This window comes from Suncus etruscus, chromosome 1 (genome assembly GCF_024139225.1).
Source record: "Suncus etruscus isolate mSunEtr1 chromosome 1, mSunEtr1.pri.cur, whole genome shotgun sequence".
NCBI lineage: Eukaryota > Metazoa > Chordata > Mammalia > Eulipotyphla > Soricidae > Suncus > Suncus etruscus.
Genome location: NC_064848.1, coordinates 47,217,198 through 47,233,002, shown reverse-complemented (window position 1 = coordinate 47,233,002; position 15,805 = coordinate 47,217,198). Strand labels below are relative to the sequence as shown.

General features: G+C 39.2%; 1 non-coding gene across 1 annotated transcript; it reads left to right on the top strand.

The window, feature by feature from the left end:
• The first annotated feature begins 7,433 nt into the window (after positions 1 to 7,433).
• LOC126030404 (small nucleolar RNA SNORA70) lies at positions 7,434 to 7,568 on the top strand. Its single transcript, XR_007503118.1, has one exon. It is a non-coding gene; the product is annotated as a small nucleolar RNA SNORA70 (small nucleolar RNA).
• The last annotated feature ends 8,237 nt before the right edge of the window (positions 7,569 to 15,805 follow it).

Sequence of the window (15,805 nt, the reverse complement as noted above, 5' to 3'; positions counted from 1 at the left end):
TCAGAATAAGTACTATACTCTGACCAAATACCAAAAGAATTTATTTCTTTTATGCAAACCATGAAATTTCAAGTTCTTTCTTTTGGATACTTTATTGGGAAAATATTTCTTAGAGACTATTAGATGCCACTGGAAATGAAAATTAAAATTTGTCCTTGATATCCTAATTGACTAATTACAGCTCCTGGTCCTATTTGTTTTCCCTTTTGGCTGTTTTTGTAGTTTAAAATATTTAAATGATTTTCCACTCTTAAAATTTTAGCAAAAAATCTTATGATCCTTTGATTAGAGAGGCAGCAACATTCAGAGTTAGAATGTCCATATCTTTAAAATCCCACTGATTCCCAATACTATTTATAAATGCATCAAAAATGTGGGAAAAACCCTAGAAATAAATTTTTAAAAATCTAGTAAAATATGTGCCAGACTTCAACAAAGAAAACTATATAAAGCATTGTTTGTAAAACTGCTTAATAGGTGCAGGATATACATTATTTGTTTTAACACATTAAGTATTAAGAAAGGCCAATTTTCTCCAAAATCTATATAAATGCTTACCAAAATATATAATCTGGGATGTTTATAATTGCACTATTTGTAATAGCCCCAAACTGACTATAGTGCAAATACCCATCTCAGTAGAATAAATGGATTCACTATCTCCCAAGTGAAATGTTATTCATCAATGCTAATGAGCAATCTCCCATCACATTTAATAAATAGTTAAGTCTTATAAACAATATGAAGCACAAAGGAGACACACACCAAAGAACACATGCTGTAGAATTTTTTTTTATTTCAAAATTGGGCAAAATTTATCTGTGACATCAGTAGTCAGCATCATGGCTTTTCTTGAGTGAGGAGAGTAATTAAAAAGAAGTGAGAGGGATGTTTCTGGAATGATCAAGCCCTTGTTTCTTGGATGCAGTAAACATGATTGTACTCAGTTTCTGAACACTCATCAAGCTCTATATGAGCGATGTGTGTACATTTGAGTGTATTTGATATTAAAAGTATTAAAATATAGTTTTCATAAAACAAAGAAAGTATTAAGGACATCAAAGTCTATCATTGAAGTTATGTTTTAGTTGTCTCATTTTATTTTTTTGTTGGTGGTGCTCAGAATCAAATCCAGGTCTCTTGCACACAAGAGTATGCTTTACTATGAGGTCACATTCCTGTCCCTTGATGTTACTTTTATTAAAATCTTTTGTGTTTAACCTTATTACAGTCTTTGATGTTAAATCTGCATTGTTCATTTGAGAGAGAAAAAGAGCTCTGGTCATGTGTTTGGGGGTGTCACTATGGAATGATGAAAAAAAACTTTGTTTCAGACCTCGAGAAGAGAAATAGAAAATAACATTATTGAACATCTGTTAAGTGTCAGTTCCTGACAGTCCATGTGTTTTATTTTCCTGATATCTTAATTCAAAATTCTGAGATCATTCTTTATGCTTTTTATCATACTAGAAAACAACAACTCTGAGTATTAATTCAGTCAAATCCAGACAGATGTGAAAGCAGACAGAATGGGTTTCCTATGGCTCTCATACAGATTTCCACAAATGGGGAGCAAGGCTTGGATTACTACCAATGGCTCTACAAATGCAATGCCATTTCCCCTTTTTCTAGCATTCTAGAAGTTCTGGGTATTCCTTGATATTTATGACAGCACAATTCCAATTCATGTCCTTATCTTCATATGATTCTCCAGACTTCTTTCTCACTTCAAATTAGGATAATTGCCACTAATTTTTAAGATCCAATAGGGTAATTCATGGTGTTCTCATATTGATATACATTTCTTTGGTAGGGAAGGAGGTTATCAAATGGTGCTTGGGAACCCAAGGATCCCACCAGCGATTCTTACCAACTAGGACAGTGATTCATTGCAAGGGTCTGTTTGGACCCCGTGTTACATGTTTAGGGGTCTTCAGGGTTGTATCTAATAATGTTTGCGAGACTTTATGATGTCATGGCTCAACTCAGTCAGGTTTAAGTCAGACATGCTAATTGCTGTTCTATCTCCAAGCTCATTTGAGATTTACCATATTTTCTGGTGTATAAGACAACTGTAAAAAGTCAACCAAAAATTGGGGGTCGTCTTATATGCCGAGTATATCCTAAAAAATATTTCAATATGCCACTAAACAAAAACCGTCAGAATATTTCCATGAAACAAATTTTCCAACTCGATCCTGCACCAATTACTGCAAGGCTGCTTGGACTGCCTCTCTAACTCAGCCAACCCAATCAGGCTTTTTATGCATGCAAATTATACAATGTTCTGTACCCAAATCTACACTGTAAAAAGTCTGCTCAGATTGGCCAGAATCAGATAAGAAGTCTATTACAGTATATCCTTTGAACTTTTACTTGTTGTGATTGGCTCATTGTGGTACATACAGTTGCAGCACAGGAATGTTCTGTCTTATACAGCAAATATAGGCCTAAACCTATGTTTTAACTGTAAAATTAGGGGGTCGGGCCGGAGAGATAGCATGGAGGTAAGGCGTTTGCCTTTCATGCAGGAGGTCATCGGTTCGAATCCCGGCGTCCCATATGGTCCCCCGTGTCTGCCAGGAGCAACTTCTGAGCATGGAGCCAGGAATAACCCCTGAGCACTGCCAGGTGTGACCCAAAAACCACCAAAAAAATATTAGGGGGTCGTCTTATATGCCGGAAAATACATAAATCACATCTGCAAAGACCTTTCTGCCCTACTTATGATTACATTCACAGCAACTAAGGTTTTAGGCATGTACATATCTTTTTTGACATAGGCACAATTTAGTACCTTATAGAGCCCATGTTTTTAAATGAAAAATAGGAAAATAAGTCTGTAGGGATCATCAGCATTCTAAGTATAAGCCTTATGTGCTTGAATCTTATGTTGATCTCTTGCACAGCATCGTCCCATAAGCACCACCGGGAAAAACTTTAAGACACAGAACAGGATGCAATACCTGAACAACCCTGGGTGTGGCTCCGTAAAATAAGTCCATATGCTATATTTCCAACTCTGGGTTGAGCGGGTCTGAAGAAGGGTAGTTAAGAAGAATTAATAAACCAAGGTAGAAAATCATGGAGCCAGGTGGCTTCTTGCCTCATGATATGAATGGTACCCCTTCATTAACAATAATGCAAAGCAAAATAATGCAAAGTGGTGTCAAAAAGGATAAAAAAGAGAGAACACTTTTGAAAATATACTTAATTTGAGAGTAAAATTGCTAAATAAGATACACCATCATGCATCATAGCCATTGGGAAACATTCACTAGGATAGGCAAGTGCAAGATATCTTCGCTGTTATCTTGGCTGGGTATTTGTGAATCCAAGAACAGTCCCCAGAATGAGAAATTACTTCCCATCCCCTTGTCCCCTTTCGGGGGAAGACCTTGGAAATATTTATCTGCAGCAAATAATAATCCACACAGACCAGAACGATAGGGTTTAAAAGATCGGGCAAGGAGAGCCAATGAATCCTCCTGCAGCCAGCAGCTTTTCACAGAAGGACCCTTAACTCCTGTCCCTCCAGCTATTTATTCCCAACTCCACAGCGCCCCACCTGGAAGGGTTAGGTGGGGCAAAAGTCACAGAACAATCCTAAGGAAACACTTTTATATACAATTCCAAGAATCATCTTATGGAAACTTTTTCATATGCTACAGGCAAGAACCTTTAAAGAAAGATCTAACATTTGCATTTCCCCAGAAATGTGCAAATTAATATTAAATCACTAAAGTCAGATACATAATTATCAGTTTGCAGTGGGGCACAGAACAAAATGGTAGCTATTAATATCTATGTAGGTAAAACACAAAGTTTAATCAGCAATATAGTGACCAATGCAAATAGGACCAAGAGAGTAACCTAGAAGAAAGTTTATTTTTGGAGGTGACTCAAGTGCAGGAGATGAAAGCAGTTTCTTCTCAGTTAGGTGTTGACTGGGCTTGGTTTCTTCATCTCCACCTTCTGTGATGGGTTGCTGAGGTTGCCTGGGATGGACACGCCTAGAGTACCTTAGAGTACCTGTGTCAAAATCTGGGGGGAAGGAACTTCTAATCTCCCTGCTGTGGTCCCCCTCCAATAGGACTATCTATCTGTTTGGCTTCTGCCACACCAGTAACCTCAGTAAGATGCTGTAGGTTGGGGGGACCAAGGTCCTTGAATAAAGAACCTTTGGTAGAAGAAAGGCAGTGGGTGTCAGCATCTGGGATACTACCCAGAGTCTTCACCTCTCTCCACTTCATTACCTGCTTCTGTCCCACCTGAGGAAGCCTTTGCCATCATGGTTGGTGTGGTAGCTGAGCAAGGCCAGGGAATGAATTGGCAGAATCTATCAACATTGGGAGCATAGCAGCTAGCTGACACACCTGAAAATGAATACATTTTCAGCTTCTGTACCTCTCTTTTCTTTCACAAAACCAAATTCCATAGTCTTCTCATTTCCAATGCTACTTTAAAAATTTTGTTTTTACTTTTTTATTTTTGGGCCACACTTGGTGACACTCAGGGGTTACTCCTTACTATGCACTCAGAAATCGCTCCTGGCTTGGGGGACCATATGGGACGCCAGGGGATCAAACTGCAGTCTGTCCTAGGCTAGCTCTGGCAAGGGAGACTCTTTACCATTCTGCACCACCGTTCTGGCCTCCACACAAAAACTTCCTAAGATGTCCGCTTTGGTGTCATTTCTGTTGATAAATCTGTAACCCATTCCTGACATTGAACCACTGGACAGTGCACAGGACTTCACCAGCTTGTCCACCTGACCTTCAGGCTTGGAGCAGGAGGATAGCTCTGATTGAGCAATTTTCAGACTGAGTTTGCAGGGGTCGTAGCCAGCTCATCATCCTTGGGAGATGGGAGTCTCTCTGGTTTAGTGTCAGAAGTGAATAATAAATTATCCACCCCGAGAAGGCCTTTAGATCAAGAACTTGTCACCACTGGGAAGATACCCCCTTCTTGGAGAATATGCGTGGGAGAATCTCTAGGAAGCCTGGCACATCCAGTCTAAGAGTGAGAAATGCAGATAGATGAACCAGACCAACATGAAGCCATTCAGAAAGAGGGCCATGTGCACCGATGTTCCAGTGAAAGGCATGACACATAGAGTCCAGCTCAAAGAGGGTGTTATGGTGATTATCCACCAGAGGGTCAAGTCACTCACCATAGTTGTGTCTTCTTGGGTCCCTGTTTGAGTTCCAGATGTAAAATAAATCCACACGTCGTGTTTCCAACCCTGGGTGATTGAGTGTGAAGCAAAGTAGCCATGAAGAATTCATAAACCAAGCCAGTCATAGCGAGAAAATTATGGAATTGTTGAGCTTCTTACCTCATGGTCTCTCTGGGCATGCTAAATCAAAACCTTCCTTTATTTATCAGTTCAAACCCCAACTGGGTGGGAGAGGCTCAAGTGAAAGACAACAGTAGGTATAAACCAATCTACTTTTACATGTCAAAGGACTAGGTAAAAAGGAAGAGGAACTTGGGAAATGCTTTTGTTTTGGGCAGTGCTTCTCAAATAGTGGGGGGTGCACCCTAGGGGGGGGTGAGGCTCCATAAGGGGGGCGCGTTTGACCTCGGCATACACTGTCATAACAAGCTAAGCCCCATGTTTATGTTTCTGTATGTCTCTGGAGCTGAGAGTTGCTGTGTCCTGCTTCAAACCCCGCTTCGAAAAGCTATGCATTGCAAAATGTGCTCATTGTAGCCATTAATCCAGACAGCACTTCTGATTAAAAAAATCAGCTCAAATTATTTTATATATTTTTATTTTACAGGTTAAGGTTTTTTAAATAAAGATTCTATTTACAGTGGCATGGGGGTGCGAAAAATGTTTTCTTCTTTCTAGGGGGGCATGACAGAAAATAATTGAGAAGCACTGGTTTTGGGTAAAGGCAGGGTATTCCAATAGCCCCACCAAAAAAAAAGATGATGAAGTGAAGAAGAAGAAGAAGAAGAAGAAGAAGAAGAAGAAGAAGAAGAAGAAGAAGAAGAAGAAGAAGAAGAAGAAGAAGAAAGAAGAAGAAGAAGAAAGAAGAAAATATAAATAGATGGAAGAAAAAAGTTTAAAATTTAATAGAGCTTCTTTAACAATAGTAGAAAAAATTAATCTTTGGAAACAATGATCACAATTGATAATATTCAGTCAGGGCAACTACTGAAACACTACAGAATGATTTCACTTGAACATTTCAGAATTCAGCAAAAAGAGAAATTAATGTCTTGGGAATTCACTGCCTGAATGCTTGCTGCTGCTTGCTGTAGCATTGGACTAATTCTTAGTTTGTATTGCTGTTGGATATTTGTTATTTCCCACTATGTTTCTTTATGTCCCAAACATGAGAACATTCAGTGTCTTCCCTTCTTCAACTAATTTTATTCAGCATGATGCATTTAAATTTTTAGTGCTCAAAACAGTGTCTAGCACATGTTTGCTGATTGGAAGTCATAAATCAGTAGATATTAGGGATGTGTCATTTTTGATTGTTCCACATTCTCCACTCTGTAGAGTTGGTTATATATGGAATCTATCTTCTACAATAGAAATCATGGAGGGGTTATGGAACATTCTTCATTCTACTTCATTGAAAAGCATGGTGTGGACTTATAACCTAGGCTTGGCCAATCACAGATCAACTTGAGGCTTTGGATCAGAATAGAGTACATACACATGGATTCTAAATCATCTCTAGCAGTAGCAATGTACCCAGGACCTCACCATTGGGCTTTAAAAACTCTTAATAGAGTTACCGCTCTTAGATCCAGATTTAATTAGATTTTTTTGAATATATAATAATATTTCAGAAAGCTGTTTTGCTGAAGAAAGCTAGAATAATCTCCAAAATTTGCATCCAAGCCCCTCAATGAAATAATACATGCCTTTAATTTTGGGTTTCTTGTAGGTGTCTGCCTTGCTTTTTTCTTTGCCTATAATTTCTTTGCCTCTTCTTTCATTTAAAATATATATAATATATAACTTATATTTTATTGTTTTGTTTTGTTTTTATTGTTTTTTGGGCCACACCTGGCGATGCTCAGGAGTTACTCCTGGCTGTCTGCTCAGAAATAGCTCTTGGCAGGCACGGGGGACCATATGGGACACCAGGATTTTAAACCAACCACCTTAGGTCCTGGATCGGCTGTTTGCAAGGCAAACACCGCTGTGCTATCTCCCTGGGCCCTATAACTTATATTTATATGGGAGCTAATGAAACAGTTTAGGGTTTAATTCATCACCAAAATCCCAAATTACTTAGAGACTATTGTAGTCTTAGAAGATTGATTCTTTGATAGAAGGGCAGGGATTTCTCAGGATACTAGTGCAATATCTGGAATATTACCTAGTACCAAAGTCACATATATAAAATTGGAATAAAAATTGAGTAGTATGAGATAGACTTGCAGGTCAAATTACCACATTGATTCTTCAGTCAGTAAAGTCAACAATGTTCTTTCACCCATGGGATTGATGTTCAGAGGCTGCAAATGGCAAGTAGCCCTTGGTAGTCTATTCAGACTTTTGTGTATCTAGGTGGCTTTAAGGGATCTTAGGGATAGTCTTAATAGATTCTTTTAAGCTTTCATACAATGTCCCTTCAAGTAGGTGTAAGGGTTCCTTTGAAAGTTCTAGGGCTTATGGCCAGGGCCAAAATCATGTCTACCCATACTAAACTGTAGATTAAGTAGCATATGATTGAGCCTCTATGCCAAGTCATTTTAAATTCTCTGCCAGAAGATTCTTATCTCTAAGAGGCAGGATTTTTACAAAGTTTGATGTGTATGAGTTTGAAAACATTGTTACTAAAAATTGGCTCAGCTTGGATACCTGTGAAGTTTAATACAATACTAATCACAGACCATGGGCAAATGGCAGGCCCTGCATTCCTGAGAGCTCTGGAGCTTATCTCTCCTCTTCCCCAACTAAATAAATTCTTCTTCCTACCAAATTGAAAATAACAACAACAACAACAATAAATTTTCACATTAAGGGTTCTGCCAAATGATGAGACATCCAACATTAATTCTTTCTGTGTGATGTTACCCTTCCTTATCACTGATGTTCATACACTATGGACTTCCTTCGAGAAGTGCTCATTTTCTGGTCACAGTGTAAGAGCTTCCTTCTATTTACTGGTCTAATTTGAGTATTGGACTTAATTTTGATTATAGCACTCTATGACTTGTAGAGATAAGTCAATTGTTCTCAAAAGCACATAGTTGGCATTTTGGGACAATTCAGTTGTATAGAAATATGAGTGTACTGCAGGAGATTCAGTCCTTTTGTTTGTTTATGGACTTTTTAATTTATTTATTTAAAGATTACTTCTGGCTCTGCACTCAGAAATCGCTCCTGGCAGACTTGGGGAACATATGGGATGCTGGGGATTGAACCTGGGCCTGTCTCAGGTCAGCTGCATGCAAGGCAAAAACCGTACCACTGTGCTATTGCTCTATCCCCCATATTCAATCTTCTTGATACTATCCAATGCTAAAAAAGGCATTCTCAAGGTTTGATGAAAAAAAAATAAAGAGAAAAAATATAAAGTTTGAGGACCTCAAACTCCCTCCTTCAAATGGTAGGCATCAGAAACTAAAAAACTAATAATCTTCCTTTTTGCTCTCATCGTTAGAATACTCAGAGAGCAATTTGGCAAGTACCTTCATGAACTAAAGGAGGATTTAGAAAATATGTACAGGCAAATTGTATAATGCCTTGCAAAAAGATTTATTTATTTATTGTTTGTTTGTTTGTTTGTTTGTTTTTGTGCGACCACACCCAGCAGCACTTGGGTTACTCCTGGTTCTGCACTTCTGCTCTCAGAAGTCACTCCTGGCAGGCTCGGGGACCATATGGGATGTTGGGGATTGAATGCAGGTTCATCCCAGGTTGGCCGAGTGCAAGGCAAACACCTTACCACTGTGCTATCACTCCAGCCCCAAAAGGAATTTTTCTTTTCAGTTCTTTTGTCCTTACTTTCTTTTCTACTGTATTTCTTAGTTCCATTTTTACATATTACATGAATTTCTGTAAACCTCCGAAGGCCTTTTTTAAGTAAGCTGGAGTGAATAAATAAAACAGTATGAAATTATCTGACAGTGTGTTTGTAGTTTTGTTTCTTGTCTATGCAACAGCCATGCCAATCTTTCTCGCATAGGCTTTTCTTTCCTAAAATCCTTTAGAAAGGGAGAAAAAAAAAGCACCACAAAAGCACATCAATGTCATTTGTTTATTACACCTAATAATGTTACAAGAAAGGGGTTGTGTGAAGTGATAAGCTCAGTCAGTTATAAAACTACTCTTTGAAATAATCCGTTAGTTATGGACAGGAGAAATAAAAAGTCAGTCCCATTAAAAAAAATATGCAGCATGTATCCATGAAACCTGCTAGCTCAGGAGGAAAGAAAGAATAAAGACACACAGTCTAACTCTTGAAACTGCAGGAGAGCATATTCTGAGTAGGATGTATCTCCCCAGACATCTGTTAGTGACATCTACACTCAAACATGCATCATTGGAGAGATCTGTAAATTTTATGGAGGACAGTTTAATGCTCTACAATGTAGCACACCCAGCCTGCACAGATAATATCTTTGAAACAGAGAAAGATAATTAATTTAGGTGAAAGAAGAAAGAGAGAGGTGAGCTGGATGAGAGGGTGAAAGGACTCCACTGGAAGGATGCCTTGGAAATAATCTTGAAAGCAATGGAGTGAAGGGAATTATGCTATTTTGCCAGACCCAGGAAAAATCAAGCAGACTGCTTAATGTAGTGTAGGGAAACAGATCCTTTCAAAAAGGAAGAAAGTGGAAACCCAACAGAATAATGCTAGTAGTACTTCTGGGGTCCCCCAGTACCAGGAACAACAAGACTGTTGGAAATAGCACAGGGGTTAGGCACATGCACAATGTGTCCTGCTTGCTTTTCTTGTACTGCAAACACTTGTTTTATTTCACAACCCCTTTAAATGTTCGATTGAAACTGCTTCCTATTCTATATGCAGAATTCTTCTAGGAAATAATACTTTTATTGAGTTGGAACTTCCTTATTTGCTAAATTCAGTTTTACTAGAATATAAATTTGCTAAGACAAGCTTTTTTTTACAATGTTCATCAGTTTTTAGCCCCCGAGACTATTCAGTAAATATTGGGTAAATATTTTGTAAAATAATCATTCCTTTTCATAATAGATACCAGCTTCCTTAGAGAAGAACCCTATTTTAAGAAAATACTTCAATAATTGATTTAGGGAAATATATAACTCAGGACTTTATATAAGTAAGAAACCTGAATTTTATGGTGGGAAAATCAGTGAGAGCAGGAGGAGGAAGAAGAGAGATTGATGGCTTAAAATTATTAATCATAGAGTGTGAGATACTGAGAAGATTCACTACTATTCTTAATGCTCTAATGAAAAAAATAGTTCTAGCATTTTCCTATATATGATCACGAGGAAAGCAGCTTAAGTTTCTGGTCTAAAAATTCAGATAGGGTAAAATGATCACAGTAACAAAAAGATTGACAAATTTCATAAAAAACGGTTAAGTTTCTAAGATGAGGATGTTGTGATTTGTTGTATGTGTGTTTCTACACACAGCTGTGCTCAGGAGTTTCTCCTGGCTCTGCTCTAAAGTCATCCCAGAGTGGGCTCAGAAATTAGTGTTAGACATATACAACGAAAGCACCTTAATTCTGGTACTATATCGATTGTTCAGTTAAAAATAAATTTTATGTGACCTGCTTATCATGCTCAGGTATCTAAGATCAACATCCAGCACTACAAAATCAACCAACAAAATTTTTTTATTTTAATTGTTTTAATTTTTATTATTTTATTTAAACACTGTGGTTTATATAGTTGCTTGAAATACATTTATTTCTGCCTTTCCATGTCCCAACATCAATCCCACCATCAGTGTAAAAATCCTCCCACTATTGTCTCTAGATTCCTATCCCAAGCCTACCTCATTAGAAGATGCAAAGTAATTTGTTTTAAGGGGCCGGAGAGATAGCACAGCGGTAAGGCGTTTGCCTTGCTCACAGAAGGATGGTAGTTCGAATTCTGGCATCCCATATGGTCCCCTGAGCCTGCCGGGGACAATTTCTGAGCACAGAGTCAGGAGTAGCCCCTGAGCGCTGCTGGGTGTGACACAAAAACCAAAATAAATAAATAAAAAAGTAAAATAAATCAAAATAATTTGTTTTATATTGCTTCTTTAAAACAAAGTGGTAATGGAATTATTGGGGGACACTACAGCAAAATAAATTTATGAAAATTACTATATCTTCCAATGAGGTCGTTAAGTGAAGGCTAAGTTTGAAGGATGACTAAGCTTATTAGTTTTGTTACCTTTAGGTAGCTTCTGTGCTACTTTGACATCTAATCTTGTGTGCTCCTACTGAGCTGTCAGTATTGAAAAATTTGGATATCCCATGTGGTCCAGGAATTCCAAAATTCTGTGGCTGACATGGCAATGTTTGTGGGGATTGGCAACAGCTGCCAGAGCTTTCAGAAGTATCAAAAGGGAGAGAGTGTTTGGGGTGTTTGAGGGTTTTGGGGAGGCTGCCTGCACTCTAAAATAACTCTGTAGATCTCAACCCAAATACTGGCATACCTGGAATTTTGGCCAGTTAGGCATCTCTACAGGATCGGTGGTAAAGCAGGAAAGTTGGACCATTAGTGTGGTGGTGATTGTGGATTGTGGGTGCAACTGCCAAGGCTTTTGCAGGGGTGGAGGAAGACAGTCTGCCCTTCTTCCTGAGAGTGTCCCAGTTTTGAGCTGCGAGGACAATGTACCCATAACTGTTCATGGCTTTATCCAACAAAATATATAAGGGCAGATGATATTTCAAGCCAGTAGAGAAGTTGGAGTTTGTCAGAATCTTCTAAGACAGTTATTTTTAATGTGTAAGTAGAGAGACTCAAACTTCTGCCAGCAAGTTGTTGGCATTGATGTATAGCACCTGAAAGTCCCAGAATATTCTCCTCTCAGTGCCCCTTTCTAATCTTTATCTCGCAGAGCACACAATCCTAGTAACACGATGCGACAGAAAACAAAGGGTAGGTGGAAAACAATTTCTATTGAAGAGGGATATTTGGGCCATACCCAGTGGTGGTCAGGGGCTACACCTGGCTCTGTGTTTAGAAATCACACCTGGCAGTGCTGGGAAAACATCTATGGTGTTGAAGGAGTCTACTAATTCGGTTTGGCTACATTTAAGGCAAGTAATCCCTGTACTATTTCTGCCATAACCACCAAATATATTAAAAGGTGCCTGAATTCTTTACACACAGTAGTGTGAAAGAAGCTAAAACATGAGACCAGAGGCCTAATGACAAGGAAGACACCCACAAAATCCTTCTCACCATAGCAGGAAAAGCAAGCTCTCTTCCTTCTGCTCCTGGTCCCTGTTCTGCTTGGGGAAGTGGGCTTGGGGGCATGAGAGTGGTCATGCTGTAAACAGTCTCACTTGAGAGGGAGCTAATCCTCAAGTCTGCTCCCTACCTTTCTGTTAATCTGAGGCAGTTGGCTGAGGTAGTTGCTTTATACCTCAGATTCCCATCCAACTCCCTCTGACACAGAACTGAATAGCAGAGAGCCTGACTGAGGAGGAACAAATGAGGTAACTTCTATGATTAAAGAAGAGCAGTGAGGGGGCCCAAGCATTTCAAACAAGATGAGGAGTTTAGAGGTCATGTAGAGAGGGTGTGGAGGTTCTTTTTTGTTGGTATCCGAGTAGGACCAAAAAACTGTCTTGCAAAAACTTGTCTGTGCCAAGTACAATCCATCTATTTATTGATCACATATTATTCAGGGAAAGAGCATTTAAAGGGAAGGTGGGTCTAATCCTTCACCTGAATGTCTCCCCTGTGTATTTTTTAATGCTGAACCCTTTTAGTTACTTTTCCCTCTACCAGTGAACCATCCAGGACAGTATGATTACAGGGCACCAAGTGGGATGGAAGTGGGCTGGCTGAGCAAAGGGACTTGGCGGGACAGCCACTGTGGCCCCTCTGACTTGAAAGTGAGTTTCTAGTGTGATAAGGATGAATGGTTGTCATACTCTTATTCAAAACTTAAGGGACTTAGAAAAGTTGAAGAATTGGAAGGTGGATGATGCTATAAACTGGATATGCAACACAGGGAAGACAAGTTTTGTTTGAGAACAAAGATATCATATAATTACCATTTAAAAATAGTGTAGGGGGCACTTTCCAAATGGGTTATGAAGAACACCTGTGTATAGGCATCGGGATCTTTTAAGAAAGTATATATTTCAGGTAAAATTTTTGTTTTTGTTTTTGGATTACACCTGGCAGCGCTCAGGGGTTACTCCTGGCTCTGTGCTCAGAAATCACTCCTAGCAGGCTTGGGGGACCATATGGGATGCCGAGATTCAAATCACCATCCTTCTGCATGCAAGGCAAACGCCCTACCTTCATACTTTCATACTCACTCTCTGGCTCCTCAGGTTAAATTTTGATCTGTCAATTAATATTGAACTATCCTCCCAGTGGCAGAATTGTGCAGTGCCTTAACTATGTTAAAGTACACTATGAATCTTCAAGGATGCAAAGAGTGTCAAACATGCTTGGGTAATATCTATTGAATTTGGTGAGATTCCTTGCAGGGGGAACTTGGGTAATATCTTGTAGGATTCAGGGCTCACTACTAGCTCTGTGCTTAGGGCTTACACCTTGCAGAGCTCAGGGGACCATATTCATAAACAGAGACTAGATCCAGGCTGGATGTCTGTAAAATGAGCTCTTTATTCTCTCTGATGTCTTTCAGACCACTGGTGAGGCTCTTGTTCATAAAGGTTATAAAATAGAGCTCTGATGTTTCGGGAATATTATGGTATACAATAAATGTTGTGTTTTCCTGAATTGCCTTAGGAAGGAATATATAGAAAGTTTTTAGCAGATAGGCAAACAAAAATCCTAGGGCTCTGTAGGACCAAAAAAGGGATTGTCTGAGGGCACAAAGCGAATGACTTTTATCCAGTGAATAATCTGAGACAATCAATTCCCCACCTCTTCCTAGAAACCCCACAAGAAAGGTCTTCTCTAAGACTAAATACAAACCTATTAGGCTCAGTCTGGTGGTGCTCAGGCCCAGTCTGCTCTGTGTCCCTAGTGCCATATTCAGTACTACTAGGAATGGGGGTGAGGGAGACAACCAAGTGGTAATGAAGATGAACATTGAGGCTTCCAAAGGCAAGCATACACTCTAGTTCTTTGAGCTATCTTGCTAGTAACTTCTGTCTTCTTAAGAAAAATATTCAAAGGAGGACAAGTTTGAGCAATAGAATGAGCTTCAGGGTTGTCTGTCCTAACTTTTAACTCTTTACTTGCTGGTTGAGACTGGATTTTCTGAGAAATCATGAACCATAATTATTATTATCCAGAGCTTGCTAGGAGCTCTTCTTGCTAGACTTTGTTCAAAACACTGTAAATGGGTAGGAACACATCTAATTCTTTCAATGGTCCTGTGAAGTAAATACTTGATGCAGGTTTTATATGGAAACCAAGGTTCAAGGTGGCTTACAGAATTGGCCCAGCCAGTGACTCAGCTTGCATCTGAGGTGAGATCTGAGTGGCAGTATTATCACTTTGGTGCCCCAGCTCTCAGGGTCTCTATTGTACCTCAGCTTCTCCTGTCTTTTGCATTATTTATTAAGCCCTGACAGTTTGCCTGACAGTGTTTCTGAGATGGATGCCCTCAAGGTTGGCAATAATTGAAGTCAGCTTGGCAGGAGAAAGGGACAACTGGGTCACTCTTGTCAAAAGTTAGTCATTCCAGACACCTGGCCAGCTCAGAGGTGCAGAGCAAGAGGAAGAACAAGAAGAGCCCCAGGGACAGAGAGGAGATTTTTATCTCACAGCAGATTTGAAATGTACTCAGAGTCATCTTTGTGTAGAACTTTGAAGGGAAACATCCAGGTGGATTTACTTTCTACACCAATGGTAGTGTTCAGGGCAGGTTTTGTCCCAGTGCACTAAGGAACAAAGAAATAATTTATGTTTGTAGTTGAGGTTCTTATTTTCTTATGATTGTAGTTGAAGAAGTGACAATAGTGTTAACTTCTTTGACATTGATGTACACAATACCCAAGACACTCCACCATTGTCCTAGCAGCACTTTTAGTGTACCTTACTATATGTAGGCTTGGCGATCTCAGTTTTACAATTGTCATTGTTTGATAGTCTCTATTCTCTTGCAAATTGCTGATTTTATCTTCTCTTACAGCATTTAGTTTCCTTTAATAAAAACAAAATAGGAAAACTAAACCCTGTTCTATGGATGACTTTGGAGAGTGCCCTCATACCTGAGAAGATTCACGGGCTGATGTGGATTCCACAGTGAGGGGTGAACCTGGAATTGTGTCCACTTTCTAGAGTCCCACTCGAAAACCTATGGACTAGAACTATGAAGAATCTGTCTTATAGTTTCTACACCCAGGTCTCTGCTAATATTATTGTTCTATAGCTCAGATAAACTTCAGAACTAAACAGTAGTGGAATGAGAAAATGTATGTAGAAACTTGGCATTGCTCACCAGCAGCTCAGTAGGTTAAATTTCAGGGTGTGGGGAACATTTAGTAATCCTGTAAGTGTAGACATCCATTGATTGAAGGCCGGTGCAAATCAGCTCATTCCTTTTCTCCCATTTGCTCACTTGGGACTCATTTATTCACTGGTGAACTCTCATCGACATTTACTAAGTGTTGCTTGTAGACCCTGGGGGGTGAGGATGAAATTATGGTTCTTGTTTGCTAGAAGAGGCAGAAAATGAAA